Genomic DNA, 12,207 nt, shown 5'->3' on the forward strand with positions numbered 1-12,207 from the left:
TTTATATTTCAATTTATATTAATGTCAACAACCATTGAATGTCTACTTAAGCATCTAGCTATTTAGCTGGTTAGATCCCTAACAACAAATTTATTATTTAGCTAGCTAAATTAATATATTCAAATAGCTAAAGAGATTCAAACCACTGCCCAGAACTCAGTTTTCCGTGAGGCACATTGAGGCAATTACTGTTATTACCCTATAAACAACTTTGTTTACTTCGTAGCAATTTTTGCTAATGGCAGATGATTGTATTTTATATATATATATATATATATATATATATATATATATATATATATATATATATATATATATATATATATATAGAGAGAGAGAGAGAGAGAGAGAGAGAGAGAGAGAGAGAGAGAGAGAGAGAGAGAGAGAGAGAGAGAGAGAGAGAGAGAGAGAGAGAGAGAGAGAGATAACTTAGCATCTAGCTTGCTAGCTAGCTGGCTACCTATCTAGAAAGGGACACCAACTTTTTTGAAACTGACAGTTACTACTTGAATACTGATTAATGTGAACAGCTACCAGTTTGTTACTGTATGCACTTCTGGGGGAAAAAAAAAAAAAATCCCAAATTGCTGTGAAAAAGAAAAAAAAATGCTAAAATTACATGTATACATTATAATTACTATAAATACTTACTATAAATACTATAAATATTTAATAATTATAAATACTTAATGAAATCCATTTAAGAGAAGACTGATCATAGTTATTTCTCACAATAATTATAAAAAAAGATAAATATCAGTTAATTTCGAGCTTATGTCACAAGTCAAAATGGTGGTCCATTGAAAAGCATTGGACGTTAGATCGTTGTAATTTGATTTGTGAAGACAATTTTGATTTCAAAATGTGATGCAATGTCATTTAATTTACTATAACAACCTGCCTGGTTTGTATGCTAGTCACAGGCAATAGCGATATAATGCGCCGTTTGTTTTCACAGTGCAACACAAGAGTTTGCATTTCTATGCATTGCAGGAACATGAGAAATGCACGGATGTTCAGAATTGTCAATAGGCAACATGTTTTTTTTTCATAAAATATAAATCTCTACCAGTGTTGACATTTTCAAACGATCACTTCTACAACAATCCTAGAAAATTACAATGTCCCATCACTGGTGAGCTATTTCTAGCTAGATGTCCGGCTAACACACCAACTCTAGTGAGCTAACTAACTACAGATAGTTCCTTTGTCACAGTCCAACCTTTATCTCCATTTTTTTTTTTTTTTTTTTATTTTACACAAAGAAACATTATTTTGGAAATGTCAAAATGTGGAGCCTTTTTGTTGGCCAGTGATCACTTGTAAAAGCCTTAATACACATTACAATAGCAGCCAATGTCTGGGTTTAAAAAAAAAAAAAAAAAAAAAAAGACCATTTTCCACCCTACTGTGCCTTGTGTCTCATCCAGTGTTGTGCACATTTCATCCCTTCCTCTACATTTCCTCTCCTCTCCACAGTCTTTGTGTGGGCGGCTTGCTTAATGATTTCATCATCGCCTTTTGAAAAATGCATCAAACGAGCGACAGTGGATCACTGGATGTCTTTGTGTGTGCAAACAAACGCGCTCAATTGACCAGCAAGTGGAGAGGAAAATGTTGCATTTGTGTTTTGAGTATTTCACACTGTGAGAACTACTGATTTTTGGTATAAAAAGGGCTGAACAAAGAGATTATGACCACAACCTGAGATGAGATAGACGAAGGTTTTCTCAAGAATGATGCTGTGCCTAAAGTTCACACTTAAAATACATTAAAAAAAGAAAAATCAGGTTGAAGACATTCATCCTAGACTTTCACGATAACATTAAAAGACAGAACAGGTGGCGGTACATGATTGCTGGAACTGCGGCTCATTTGTTGGACGCGGATGGAACATGGCAAGGATGATGAGGAAGAAGGAATGAAACCAGAATAAACAATTTACACCATCCAAACATTCCACTCTTGCCTAACTTGTCTTATCCTAACCTAAACCACTAATGCTAAACCCACCCAAGCCAGATTACAAATCCTTACAACACGACATCTTAATGATGCACACAAACATGAGTAGAGGCTATCAGGTGATGACGTCACAGAACTCCCCAGCTCACGATTTAAGTGGCACACAGTTCCATCCTGCATTAATTCCGTCGCGAGTGCTGCGGCGGTAAGTGGACGTCTGCGCGACTACGCTGCATGTGAACCACAGGGACGACCACTAGACTACCTTAATGATGCAACACTACTGTTTATTGACTGTGATGTGCATGTCAAGTAGTTGTTGTTAACTCAGCTACCCGAAGGGCCCGTTTATATTCAGCCGCTAATGGCCACATAAACACTGCAGACCTCCAGCAGTGCACCGCCACAATGGACGTTCCGACAGCCCGCTTAGCCCCTGAATGTTGTTGTTATGAGGATTCTGACCCGGAGTCAAGTGATACATCAATTTACATTGGAGGCGTATCTCCCCTGCCATCCATCATAAAGTAAACACCATTTTGAAAGCACGCGGCTGCACTCATCTCCAGGGAGGGTCTAGTATTGATTTGCATTTTTATGCACAATATTACAAAATGTGATGTGTCTTGGATTATTATTGATTGGAGATCTATTGGAGGAAACTATGTCATAATCATTCTCATAAGATGCAAAGTGAGGTATTTTTAATGCATGTGTCTACTGTAGTTCAAATCGGCATTAAACCACATAGTGATGGATCATTTGGCCAGTTGGGGGCAGCATTGTGTGAATGGTGCACAATCCGCTACATGAGGAATACGATGCGACTCCAGCGGGCTTTCTGTGTAAAATCTGTTAACTAGCATAACTACAGGTTGATGATGGTTTGAACCAAAAATTGCTAAAGTTTCTAGTATGGGTAATGTGAGTGCTTTGACCTGTTGTAAACTAGGAAGCTACTTTATTATTATTTTTAACTTTTCTTTTAACTCATTCACTGCCAGTCATTATAGAAAATGTTTACATTTCCAATACTCACGTGATATTACATTCAATAATTATATATAAACCGAATCTACCAAATAACAGAATAGACTCCCTACTTTTTGTCCCGTCCCGTTCTTTTATAATTGACAGCAGAAAAATGTAGGTTTGCCAAAATACAGCCATTTCTCCCATGGACTCTGAAACTGTGTTTATTTCCTATAAAATGGGGCAATGATGTCATCTACCGGTGGTTGGGCATCAGTAAAGTTGTTTCCAAGTTTGATATTTACAGTGGAGCATGCTCAGATTCGCCCCCATTTAGCACCGCTCTAAAAAATACAATTGACAAGTATACTTGTCAAAGGCAGTGAATGAGTTTTAAATGTCTTTAAATCTTCTTTGTAAATGATTTTAATGTCCAATAGTAAATATTAGCACTCAATTCAAACCCCACAAACACGAACCACGAATTTGTCACCACAAACCAAACAATGTATTGATCAGGGATGATGAATATTGTATGGTTACTTGTTGCTAGGCAGAATTAAAAATAAACTAGCAACCTAGAGTCTTTCATTTACTACTTGCTTCCCACCAGGCAAAGAAAGGACAGGGCGAGATGGTTTAAGTGCACTAAAATATTCACTAAAAAAAAATGGTGAACACTTGAAATATGCAATTGAACACATTTGTGTTAAAAAATACAAATTGGGGGGGGGAACATTGCAGCCATCTGTCATCATGGATCATGACTGCAGGATGGATCGATATGTATCATGAGTGTTGTATTGTGGGAATGTGTGTGCGTGTGTCTCTGCTCCGTGATGTCACATTCCTCGGGGACATTTGGATTTAGATCAGGATGCGTTTATTCCGCCCCGAGTGGGCCGCAGTCCCATCTGTGTGCTTTTTCATCCTCAGGTTCTTTCATTTTCATTCCCACAGAGGGTTGGTTCGCACCGCCCTCAGGATAGTCAGATCAAACAAATGTGAAATATGGGACACAGGGACACAGGTGTTTTTTTTTTCCGCACTGTAAAAGTTTTGTGTCGTTTCCCCTGCTAAAAAGTCTTCATGTCTTTACAACAACTTTTTACTGACTGAACCCTTTTATGTGGCAAGGAAGCATATTTAGTTGAATAAGTGGGTGTTCAAAAGTTTTCAGTGAGGTGTTAAAGTTAATATGTTAAGGAAAGGCTGTTCTGTAATGTAGTAAAAGAAATCCTTTACAACCATGCAGAAAATGTTTTGACTTTGGCGTGGAGGATGCTGGTGAGAGCGGGTGCGCCAATGCTGCATCCTAAAAAGGCTGGTCAACAATAGAAGAAATCCTTCAAAATCTTGGACAAATGGGCATTGTTTTGACTTTGGCAAAGGGAAAATAAGAGGGAATTCAGGGGAGAAAAAAAAAGGTGGTATGCCAAGTTAACCCTGTTGGTGTATTGAAAGGTGTGAGTGGCTTAAAATGATTAGGAAAAGCTGGTCTAGAATGAAAGGAATCTTTCAAAGCCATTCAAAAAAAAAAAAAAAGGCATTGTTTCCCTTTGGCATGGAAGATGTGGAATGTTGCAGAAGGCAAGTTAGGAAAAAAAATGGACTACAGTAAAAGAGATGCTTCCAAAAATTGGCAAAGATTTGATTTGAGGGGGAAGTCAACTTTGAAGGAATGTGGAAGGCTTTAAAAAAAAAAAAAAAAAAAGTTAGGGGAAGGGTGGTCGTCAATAAAACAGGAAGTAAGCAAATTCAACTTTTGACTAAGAAATTTTGGAGACCAGAGAACTACAAATTATTTTATGTAATAATTATTTGTTTTCACTCCTTTTGATTCCTGTTCAATGCACTCAGGCATCCTACACCTGCATCTTAGCATCTCTTTCCAACAGAAGAAAAAAAAACTTCCTCGAACGAGCAAAACCTTCAATCGATTGTCTGTACCTTCCCCCAGTGTGTTCATTATTGCGTAACGTTGCGAGGTGGTCAAGAGGTTGGCTCAGCTGGAAGGTATTTACTGAACGTCCTCGGGGGCGGCGGTGGGAGGCGGATGAGCCAATACGAGACGATACTCTGCCTGCGTAATAGCCAGCGCTCCCATAAACAAGGCTAAAAATCAATTGGCGTGCAGATGCGATTTTGTTACTCCTCATTAGGTTGCCTTGCGGTTTCAAGCAAATTGCTAGTTTGAAAAAGATCCTAAAAAAAAAAAAAATCTATAGGTTTTGGGAGTGTACTTTAAATTTCTAGCATTAAAAAAATAATCTGACTCGAAGAATTATTCATCATCATCATCATTTGTGTTCCCCTTCTGAGCCATAATAGACGCACCAGGAGGGAAGCGTTAATGATTGGATGCGTAGTGATCGGCCTGGCTGACTATGAGAGAAAAAATTAATTAATTAAGATGCCCGACACGTATTGCCAGTGCCAAATGTAATTGTCTGTATCCGGCTGCCATGCTTGGTTAGCATCCCGTGCAATATTTGTGACGAGACTCGTTTCTCTAATGAACACAGACCTGTAATATTATTAATGAGGAAGAAGCAGCACTTTAAATAGGTGCACTTATTGAAAGTGAGCAGTAAGATTAAGACATTTAGTTTGGACTTGACAGTCATTACTATTTCTCTCACAAACTACATTGCTGGGCTGGTGATTTACACTACAAATGTCACATGCGGTGACATTTAACACAGTGTGTTTACAATAACACAAACAATTCCATTGGAAAAACAAATACTTTTGTCAACAAGGTGGATGTTGCGAGCTATGAAACAAAAACATACGGGTTCAAAAATTGCTTCTCTGAAAAACATTTTAAAAAAAAACAAAACATCATGGTATAGATTGTCCCACATCAGTTTATGAGTCTTCAAAATCGTGAAAAATCAAGCCGCTGTGAGTGCCTCTGCTGAATGCGTGGAAATCACACAACTGTCAATCAAATAAAACTGGATGCGACTTCCTGTGACATTGTTCTAATGTCATTTTTGAGTAGGGATGTAACAATATCCAAACATCACAATACGATAGTTATCATGATATTGTGGGGAGGTTGGCGATACAAATAAAGGTCACAATATTGTAAATAAATAAATAAATATATATATATATATATATATATATATATATATTGTGCTTTTGTACATTACAGAAATGCTTCTAAACAACCTACAAGCTCTAATAAAACGTAATATCGAGGCACTTACTTGCTAATGCAAGCACGCACTGAGTTCCTCCACATATTGACTCGGTTTATATACATATAAGGGCCAAAACATTCCTTGTGAAAATTGCACTAAAAAACTAGCCACCAGAGGGTGATAGAACTGCACAAATGACATGACATGACAACAACGATATATTGTGGCAGTTTTAATATCGCAATATCACGATATTGCCGTTATCGTTACATCCCTAAATTTGAACCGGAAAAAAGGAAAGAAAAAAAAAGAAAGAAAAAAAATGATTTTCCAGCACCGCCACCTGGCGGTCGGGAGGGACGGAATAGAACTTCCGGTGGCTGGAAAATCCCAGCAGGTTGTTGCGGGGCTTATCAAAAGTGAAACGAGGCGCTCTATAGCAGCCACATCAAGTCAAAGTGATGCTCCACATGCTGGCCTTCAAATCAGACTTGAAAAGTAAATAAATAAATAAAATAATTAGGAAAACTGAAACGTAATAAAAGCTTCATGCTACAGTGTATCTCCTCAATTCACTACTACATAGTACTCAGTCCTTTTCAGCAATTGTCTTAAATAATGTACAATGTATTTATAAACAAAGCTCTAAATTCATTTGACATGTTCTGTAAAACAAAAGCCAGGCTGAGTCACGGAAACCCCGGAATGACCTCAGTGATCAAAGTTGTCGGTTTTTAATGATTTGTCTTGACTGTCTGAACTTGGATTCACTGCCACTAAATTAGTCAGCAAAAGTCCTTCTTGGTGCATTATGTCATGCATAATTTAAGGAGGCCGCCTACACTTCATTGCTCAAGTAATTGGGATTTTTTTTTGTTTTTTAACGGGGAAATTAGTGCAAGGTGATAAGATGCATGTGGCGAATGTTGCACCAACCAGCATCTGTTCTACATACTCCAAAAAGTGGTGCAAATTCCCCTTAAGAAAGTGACGGCCTGAGTGCAAAAAGAGACGGAGGTGCATCTGAAGCTCAGAAGCACCTGGAGGCTTTCACGCTCAGGTGCACAAGGGAAAGCAGCACTCACATCTTTGGACGTGAGCAAAGTTGTACACGTTACGAAGCATTCAGGCGTGCGCGTTGACCACATTTGCTGGAGGCTACAGCCATCAATGTGCAAAACTGTTTTCATTATACACGTCACAATGTAAACCTGCTGGGGGGGTTTTCAACGTCTTTTGACAACATTTATAGGAACATTTCCAACAGTTGGAATTGGCGTGGGTACTTACAGTTGCAAGTAATATCCTGTCTTCACTTGGTGCCGTATAAAAGCAAACGTGGACAAATACCAGGTTTTCTGTTACAGTTTTGATGTGGCCATTTTGCTCGATCGCTTAAACATCAGCAAAATCATCTGAGTAGAATAAAAGTCTTTGCATAAATATGTGAAAAATTCAACTCACTGATTGCATGTGATCTCACCATTACCGCATCCAAGCAAACAAACAGATGCCATATCTATACAACATTAGCTGGCGGGAAATAGCTTTGGAAATTACCCCATCTCCCCGAATGATCCCGTCTGATGTGTTCTGTAATTGGCCCGGGATTGCTGCTGGTGACACATTTCATGCATGCGAAGCAGTTGGTTGGATGAGGGAGCTAATTGGCTAAATTGCCAGCGTTCCTCCCAGCGGGGGTGCAAGGACGTTTGCAGTTGGAGATTTAACTTCTTTTTGTGTCACGTTTGATCTCACCGAGGTCGTCGCACTGTCCGCCAATGCCTGTTCAACCGATCCCAGACAGGATCAAGAGAGACTATTAGAGAGGTTAATGAAAATGGACGCATTTTTACAGAACAGCAATGTATATAAACCACCTACAATCTCTAATAATATTACTTACTAATGCAAGCACACATTGATCGCTTCACAAGCAAATTAGCTTCCCCTTCATCTGACAATGAGCATAAATTTTAAACATAGAAGGCCAAAACATCCGTAATGAAAATTAAATTGCACTAATAAACTAGCCACTAGAGGGTGCTAGAACTGCACAAATAAAAATCAAGGTAAGTTTTTTTTTAACAAATGTGTTCCTTTTAAATATTGTGAACATGACAACGACGATATTGTGGCAGTCACGATATCACGATATTGCCCTTATTGTTACATCCTTAGAAGACAGTGAGGAGTGAAAGACAAGCACGGTGGCTTGCGCCAAACTACGACGCAACTGTTTTGCACCAAACAAAAAGTATTCGGATATGCTCAGATCATTTTATATCATGTAGTTTTTCTCTTTTTCATATACAGCTGGTCATAACGTTAACATCTGACTGTAAATTCCAGGCAGACATGATGAATGTGCCATATTATCTTTAGTAAAACAATCATTCATACTTTTCTGCATAAGTATTCAAGTAATTTTGAACAAAAAGTTAACTATTTAATACATTTATCACAAATAACACTTTAACTCGGGCTTGAGCTCTGCTGAGGAATGTGTTGTAAACATACGCTCTGCTCTGTTTGTTAACAGCTAGCAAGCTAAGATAGCTTGGAGACTTCAATATAAAGCAAAACGAGTATCCTGACACAAAAGATTTAATGAATGACAATTTACACCATGAAAATAGTGATCGACGTACTGTTTCAAGCAAAAACAACATACCTTAAGCTTCCGCTTCCACTTTGCCTTCCAACAAACTATTTTCTGTAGCTAGCGGCTCCAAACGGCTGGTTTCGCAGACTCGCAATAATGTAGTTGTCCTACTCGGGACGTTTCTTGTGACACTTGACCTTTTTCCCACCTTTTATGTTAACGAAAACGCTCGCCGAAAATCAGGCCCTCTACATTAATTTGTTATGGGATGTTTGCCCTCTGGGAGGCGCAGCTGGAGCCAAGCAGTGACGTCAGCTAAAAGGGTCTATACTTCTGGCTACTGACTGTTTGCTTAATTTTGACTTCTGGTAAAAAAAAAAAAAAAAAAAAAAAAAAAAAAAAAAAAAAAAAAGGCGTAAAAAAATAAAATGGAATTCTGCTTTGATAGAAACGATGGTTGACAACTTATTCATAAATTCACAGTCACAACTACCAAAGTAACAACATAAACACCAAAAATACAAGACAACGACCTTCAAAAATGGTTTTGCTTCCCCAATCAGTAACACCTGTCCACTATTGGAACCCCAATTAAGTACTGCCAGCTCACCTGCCCATGGCTCAGGAAAGCAAATAAAAATACATTGCCCCCTAGTGGTTGTAAGTAAAAACACATCAAACATGGGGCTCCTACAACATGTATATGTAAATGGACAGTTAAGAAATTAGGACAATGGACAAAATGGATGCTATATTTAAGCACATTTTTGGGATGTTTTCTCGTTGCCTAAAAACGTCTTACAAAATTATTGGAAATAATTGTTACTTTTTTTTCTTTCTTTTTTTTTTTAAATAAAACTGTTGGTCCCATTGAGATAAAAACAAAAAAAAAGACCTGGCCAAGAGAGGCAGCAGCAAAATAACACAAAGTTACAGACGCACAATACAGAGTGAGACAAATTAAAAATGTACAAAGTACAACATTTGGGATTAAATGATCAATAAAATCATTCAAACAGCAACATTGGATGGATACTTGTGAAGGTTTGGCGAGAAAAACATCCCAAGATGCATTTTGGGCTACTACCACAGACACACATCAGAGTACTGGGGGGAGTAATTTGTCAAATACACAGCCGTTCCAATTTCCAAGGAAACTCGCGTTCTCAGGTAGAACGTTCTCCTGTAAGTTCACAAGACCGTGCTCTGCATTCTTCACAATGAGAAACACGATTGTTTTGATGGAAAAAGTCGCTCCTGCCAACATGGCCGCCACATTGCCTCACTTTTAGCCTTTTGAGCAGTCTGTCTGTTGATGGCGCCACAGAGATAGTAAACGACTGAATTGCGGCCAATTCTGATACTAACTAAACTAACTAACTGATACTATTCTGATATTAAAAGGGCATTCTGAATCTGAATGTTGGTTCAGGGTCAGTAAAACTGACGCTCCATTGTATTTGTGGTCTGCCAAGCTTAGCACGAGGCCGCCAAATCCCGTGTTTCTTTTTCTAATCTAGTTGAACTTTGACGGTGTCATTAACAGATAATGCAGAATAATGCAGGAGATCCCCATTGATTTGCAGAGGCTGTCAAAGGAGTCTGCTATCGACTGGAGAACAAGGTTACAAACAAGGAGGCGCTGAAATTATCTGCTCGTTCTCATCAACTCATCTTTTTATGACTCGAGTGCTGATTTAATTAAGAAATTAACTTTGAAAATTAATAGACCATGTTCCTAGCTCTGATGTGTGCTTGTCTGGCTTTCTTGCCAACAGAAAGCTCGCAAATGGATATTCTTGCGAGCAACTTAACACCTCTTTTGGAGCTGCCTGCTCTTTTGGAGTAAGTGTTGGAAAACGCCAAAGGAAAAAAAAAACGCAACACGTTAACAGTTAATCCTTTGCATGTGAGCAGAATTGTGAATAGTAACGATTTTTTTTAAAGGCGATGAGAAAAATATGGGATTCGATTTTTAAAAACAACTATATGCAAAACTCATCTCATGCTCAAGAAGTTAAGGTCGCAGAGGTTGCAACTGTGGGAGTATACTCCCCAAACCATCATTTGTGTACTCCTTCCTCTCACCTAAAGACCCCGCTCCTCCTTCTCCATCACTGTGCCAACCAGGGGAATACCCCCACCCACCTGTAACCTCTCAATGCCTGCAGCCACAACCACAACTGAAACAAATGTGTTTGTATTATTTATATCTGGCTAGCTGCAAACATTTTAACCACATACAGGTCAAAATGGGCTTGGGATTGATACAGAACACCTGAAAAGTACTTGCAGTGCTTCACTTTTTACGCATTTTATTTTACAGCCTTATTTTGAAATGGATTCAATTAACGTTTTCCTCAAAATTTGACTCCCAACCATGAAGGCTTGGTCACCAAATCCACCACTCAAGCAGTCAAAAAAAAAAAAAAAAAAAAGTGAACCAAGAGTGATTTTGTAGTTTTATTATCATTCCAAACAAAACTAACAAAACATAACTTACTGGGAAAATAAAATCAAACATAAGGACAAACACACGAGGAAACAAAAAATACTGATGCCCACCAACAACTTCTGACAAACAAAATGGAGTATATAATGTAGGCTACACAAACGTTATGATGGGCTACTGTATGTAAACACGAACAAAGAGCTGCACATACGGGGCATTTACTTTCTTTGGTAGCGCTCGAGAACATTAATATTGATATTGTAGACGCCCTAAGTTCCAATGAGTGCTTAACTGTCCATGAATTGATACTACAATTTGTATTTTTTGCGACCACCATATGTACTTATATGCAAGTTACATACATGCTAATTAGGTTAGCATATGTTCAGAAAAAACCCCCCAAAACGTATATAATTGCTGACTCATTGTGAGCAGCCAGATAAAGTAAAATTACTCACCTTATCAACACATGACATGTTTTTTGGTTTAACTTCTTATTTCCCTGATGGTCGGGAACATGACGCTTTTGGCTACATGCTAACTGTTTGCATCGGTTGTCAAATGATTTTTTTTAAATTAACAACTGTATTACTTTCCTTAAAAACAAAATGAAGTATTACTCACCCTTTGAGGATACCTGGCATAGTGTTAAAGTTGCAGACGATAAAAATGCGCAGTTTGTTGGCACAATTTGGCAGGTTTCTCTCGCCATTAACATGCTAGTTGTTAGCCATTATGTCATTAGCATTTGCTTGACAAAATTAGTCAATTAATGTGGTAGATGCCTAACCTTGCAATCTGTGACAGCGAGGTTCGTAGATGCCACGGACTTCCGGGTTTCCCACATCTCTCCAATGTTTGACGTCAACTGGATAATTTCCAGCCAATCCTGTAGCGGGACGTGTTCGGTCAGGCGACCCCGGATACATCTGGCAGCCCGATCACATCTAGTACCGACACCGGAACCAGAAACAAAGCTTACGTGTGAAAACCCGGAAGTCGTAAGTCTTGCCTCATTGGATTGGTCGCATTATAGTCAACGTTGTTGACAATATTCATTC

This window comes from Festucalex cinctus, chromosome 10 (genome assembly GCF_051991245.1).
Source record: "Festucalex cinctus isolate MCC-2025b chromosome 10, RoL_Fcin_1.0, whole genome shotgun sequence".
Lineage (NCBI taxonomy): Eukaryota > Metazoa > Chordata > Actinopteri > Syngnathiformes > Syngnathidae > Festucalex > Festucalex cinctus.